The following is a 6,000-nucleotide window of genomic DNA, read 5'->3' as shown; positions in this document are numbered from 1 at the left end:
AGTACAAGGTTACAACATGGTCCGTTGACCTATCCAATACCCATACATAACCCACACAAACGCCTACGGAGTCTCTAAGGATACAAAAGACGTGATAACAATGCCGGCAACAAGGCCCCGTCTATACCTCAAAAGTGAAAGTCCAAAATAAGAAGATGTACAATATAATCCCTTGAAGGAGAAAGGGGCTCACCAAGACTTTGAGAAGAAGGTACTCCGTTATGCGCGATCGGCACTATCCGTAATGGAGCCACCTACATTCATAAAAACAAATGTAGCGCCCCCGGCAAAAGGGACGTTAGTACCATTGAATAGTACTAGTATGTATAACTAAACATCATTTTACTAGAAAGAACTATCAAGCAAGTATAAGTAAATCACATGAGTAAATCAAATATGCAATTCATTCAATCCTTCATATAATTTCCAAAACTTAGTTTGGGGCAATTCTTTCATATCTTCATCACTGTTCTCAATACCACCGCTATCTTGAGTGGAGTCCGATCATGACCCGACCGGCTAGGTTGCCTCATTGGAGGCATATATCTCAATCACTATTTCATTTCCTTTATCCGAAATTCAATATCAGCACATTACCACCATGTGTGCGGCATGGTGTCCGATCACGACCTGATCGGCTAGGCGCTTACCTAGGCGTTGTTCCTTTCTCATTAGTCATCACATCTGAATCTTTATTTCATATATATATATATATATATATATATATCAATTCCTTGGCACTCAGGGCCACCATTATCACATCGTTTTCCATTTTCACTATTCATCTTGAAGGTTGTGATCATAGGCATATACAAAAGTAACTCAAGTTGCAGTATAGGTAAGTGGGCATATAGCTAGCATGAATAATTCTCAGTTTCTATCTTGGCTTATAGCCTAAGCATTTCAACACATAATTGTATTCTTCATACTTTTCTAATTATCAAGAATGGTACATTACTCACATTGAGGCACATCCTTCACGTATATGTGTAGTTAATTGCAAATCAATTAATGCGCAATAACAATCAATACATTAACCAATTCAAATCTTACCACACTTTCGTAAACGCCAACGGAGCTCAATTTCTAATAAAATGGGGTTTTAGTCATACATACCTCAAAGAGCTTTTCCTTAAGTTACTACATCATTCTGGAAATTCTAGCAATGCCCATCTACTTCGAGATATAACAAAATTGAACACAAATTAGGAAGATATTCATAATTCTAGCTCATTTGAGCACTCTATCAAACACTATATGAGCGTTAAATCTTTATGGTCCTTTTATAGAGGATTTCATCAACCCACAACCCATACTTTTTCATTTTTAGCTCAACCATGTTCCTACACCTTTTGACAACACATGCAAACAAGATAACAACTCCAATACCCACAAACTTTCTTGATAAATACCCGTCTTTAGCTAAAATTCGAAATTAAGGGTTACGGTATAGAATCTTACCTCAAGGATGAAGACCTAGTGTGGTTTTCCTTGTTAATCCTTCAAGATTTGAGCAAGAGTTGTAGAAGAAATGATGAGGAATACTTTCTCACTCTAGGGCATTCTCTCTCTCTAAAAGTATCTAATTTTTGCTCAAGAAATGGTCCCTTCCATCTATTTAATGAAATGAGGTCGTTTTATAACAAAAAACCCGATTTTGTATAGCCGCGCCGCGTAAGGCGCCGCATGGGGCGTCGCGGTTGTGAAAAAAGTGCTCAGAAAACTTTTTTGGATGCTCTTTGTACCTCCCCACAGGCGCGCCGCATGGGGCACTGCGGTAGTGTAAAATTTTGCGCTACTTTTGGTAATTTGGTCCTAACTTCTGGTTTGAGTGTCCGAATGACGAATGGTTTGAAGCGTTGGAAACTAGACTCAAAGACATTTCATTTGATAGGTTGTGCATCGCACAAAACCTTATATAAATAAAGATATACTTGTCCAAAGTGAGGTCTTGTGCGTACTCATTTACAACTTTAGTCTATTTGATAATTTTCCAACTTGTCTTAGACTTAGGTTCTCCTTAGACCCTAAATCAATTATAATAAGACTTATACACTTATTACCATATCCAAATGATATCCATAATATCATTAATTCTCATTTGCACGCAAGATAAAATAATTAGCCTACCTTGATACCACAAAATCTTAAATTACTAAGCAAAATTTTTCTGGGCTTTACATTCTCCCCCGCTTAAGATCATTCGTCCTCGAATGAGGATCAAGGTTCATTCATTAGCCATACTTATGTAACTTCTGCTTTTTCACATCATGAAATATATCAACAGCCCCTAATTTGGATAACTCCTTAAATTTCCGAAAATTTTGCCAGAGTTTCCTTTATAACTAGGACTATCTACCTGTCAGAGGGCCCTAGATACATATCCTAACAGCATATACATGTCCCATAGATATAACATAAATTGTACAACACCAACCATGGCCCCATAGGCAACATATATAACCAAAATGGAATAGCTTAACATAGATCAAATCAAAAGATAAGAGTTCATAGGAACCAAATGCATGAAAGCTATTACATAACTATTCAACCAAATGTGGGTACTTCTTTCTCATTTCTTCCTCGGCTTCCCAAGTGGCTTCCTCAACCTGCTGGTTCTGCCATAACACTTTTACAGATGCAATTTCCTTATTTCTCAATTTCCGAACTTGCCTATCCAGAATGGCAACTGGAATTTCTTTATAAGATAGTTCTTCATTAACCTCAATAGCTTCAATTGGTACAATAGCGGACGTATCTCCCACTACCTTCTTCAACATAGACACATGGAAGACCGGATGTACCAACGACATCTCGGGTGGTAGCTCGAGCTTGTATGCCACCTGACCAATACTCTGAATGATTCTGTACGGTCCGACATACCTCGAACTTAATTTCCCTTTCTTCCCGAATCGCATGATGCCCTTCATGGGGGAAACCTTCAAAAATACCCAATCATCCTCTTTGAACTCCAAATCTCTGCAACGAATGTCCGAATAAGACTTTTGGCGACTCTGAGTAGTTTTCAACCTCTCCTTAATAATCTTGACTTTCTCCATGGCATGATATACGAGGTTCGACCCTATCAATTCTGCTTCTCCAACCTCGAACCACCCAATGGGAGACCTGCATCTCCTACCATACAGTGCCTCGAATGGTTCCATCTGGATACTAGCATGGAAGCTGTTGTTGTAAGCAAATTCTATGAGTGGCAAATGGTCATCCCAACTACCCTTGAAATCAATAGTACAAGCACGCAAGATGTCTTCAAGGGTCTGAATAGTCTTCTCTGCTTGCCCATCGATTTGTGGATGAAAAACTATGCTAAGGTTTACTTGCGTACCTATACCTTGCTGAAATTTCTTCCAAAAGTTGGCCGTGAACTGAGCCCCTCGATCTGAAATGATTGAGACCGGAGTGCCATACAACCTGACTATTTCTTTGATATACAACTGAGCATACTGTTCCGCTGTGTCTATAGATTTAACTGGCAAAAAGTGCACTGATTTTGTGAGTCGGTCAACGATCACCCAAATTGAGTCGAACCTGCGCGGAGTGCGCGATAGCCTTACTACAAAATCCATATTGATCATCTCCCATTTCCACATTGGAATTTCTATGCTTTGAGTCAATCTACCGGGCCTTTGATGTTCGTACTTCACTTGTTGACAATTTGGACATTTTGCTACAAAATCCGCCATATCCTTCTTCATGTTGTTCCACCAATAAATTTCCTTGAGATCATGATACATTTTTGTAGAACCGGGGTGCACGGAATACCTGGATGTGTGAGTTTCTGCCATGATCCTTTCCCGAAGATCGTCGATATTAGGAACACATAGGCGGTCTTAGTACCGTAGAGTACCATCATTCATGCCAAAGGAAAAAGCTGTGGTATTGTGTTTGTGAATCCCCCCTTTCAATTATGGTAACAAGGGATCGTTGAATTGTTTTTCCTCCACCTACGCTACAAGCGATGGTTCAGCCCTATTCTGTAAAATTACCCCTCCTTCACTAGAGTTCACAAGGCGAACTCCCAAACTGGCCAACTGGTAAACCTCCCTGGCTAACGCCCTCTGATATACCCCCAAATGAGCCAAACTCCCCATAGATTTTCGACTAAGTGCATCTGCCACGACATTAGCCTTTTCCGGGTGATAGAGAATGTCGATGTCATAGTCCTTGTGTAACTCGAGCCATCCTCTCTATATTATATTCAACTCCTTTTGTTTAAAAAGAATATATTGAAGGCTCTTGTAGTTCATAAATACATCAACGTGGACCCCATACACATAATGTCGCCGAATCTTTATACAAAACTACTGCTGCAAGTTCTAAGTCTTGTGTCGAATAGTTCCTTTCATGATTTTTGGGTTGCCTTGAAGCATAAGCGATCATCTGGCCATGTTGCATCAATAGTGGACCATCTATGTCACATTTCTCTTACATATGACCTCCTAGGATTTGAGTTCTTCAATAATTTTCTTGATATGGTTACAATCTTATGTGAGTAATTGCAACTTGCTCTTCCAAATTCTTAACAAAGACATTACTGGATGCGTTTTCTTATAGAACCCTCTATTTCAAAGGAATACATCTTCTAGCCTGTGTACACACCTTAATATCATCAACATGCACGACATTACATCAAATGTAATGTAACATTGTGCTCAGACCTTTCCTAGTCAACTTCTTTCCTCCTTGTGTGCCTTATAGGATTTAAGAAATCACTCCACTTCCTTTGTGAACATTCTCATGATCCCTCCATACTGTTAAACACTTCCCAAAACATGTATCAACAACCTTAGTACACATTCAACTCAGAAAGAGCACTGGCCCGAACAATAACTTGAAATCTTCCTAAATTCTTCAACAAAAACTTCTTGTTTTCTTTCTAAGTGTAAGAATTACTCCATCCTCAATAAGTAATTCACCTTATTCCGAATATTGTAGCTACCAATAATGTTTGTTGGTATTGTGGCTTAAGAGCTATCATGTTAAACATGTTTGATTCGTAACAAGTGTTTATCCTCTCTCACTACATTTCAAACATTTCCCTTTGTGCTTTGGGTAGATTGTGTTGTTTTGCCTTTTTTTATTCTCCCTTTAGGTCTATCCAATACATTAGTACTATCTTTTCTTTGTGATTGGGACATTCATTCCCATTCCATTTTGCTATAATACATAGTAGATAGCCTTATTGCACCACGCACTTGTCTGCACCCCATGGACTCATGGTATCATTGTGTCTGGTTTGTTGAGTTTATCACGCCACTATTTCACCACCAGTAGTCTCACTTTTGATTGTAATATCTAGACATGAACTCCCTCTAAATATTTTAGTTGATATTCAGTGTTACCCAAGTCGGTAACATTACGGTTAGTCCTTTATACCTTCTATTAACACTTGTGCTCCAGGCGAGTCCACCATTTTGATACGAACTATTTTGTGATAACCATGGACATTTCAATTTATAGATTTTCTTCTTATTTCTTCCCGCCTCATTATTCCTAGCTAGTGAATAGTCACACACTCTTCCACATGTTACGTGGTCTTTTTCCTTAATTTTTTTTTAACCCGCTCTCCTCTTAACTCTTGTTAGGATATTCGTGGGAAAGTGTGTTCATCGTCATATCACTTAACACTTCTTTGCTTGTAAGATTCTTTAGAGGCTCTCCATCAAGCCCAAATACCCTCTTGGGATATTATAGCATCACATTTATTTCTCCCACTCGTTTCGCCTTTCTTAACGCCTTGGTACTTTGGTTAAATCACAGATCTATGATTAACCCATTCTAAAAACTCGCAACCTTCCATATTTGGCCTATAGTACTTCTTTAGGTTCCATTATTCCTAACCCTCTAACAAGTATAAAATCCCTTTACAAACATACTCTTAGTTTCTAGGATCGTTGACCCTATCATTCACATTGCCATGTATGAAGAATTTACCTTCCTTAACCTTCCATTTTTTTGGGGGTACTAGTAGTCTATCATTAG

This window comes from Nicotiana sylvestris, chromosome 3 (genome assembly GCF_000393655.2).
Source record: "Nicotiana sylvestris chromosome 3, ASM39365v2, whole genome shotgun sequence".
Taxonomy (NCBI): domain Eukaryota; kingdom Viridiplantae; phylum Streptophyta; class Magnoliopsida; order Solanales; family Solanaceae; genus Nicotiana; species Nicotiana sylvestris.
This window is presented reverse-complemented; position numbering follows the sequence as displayed.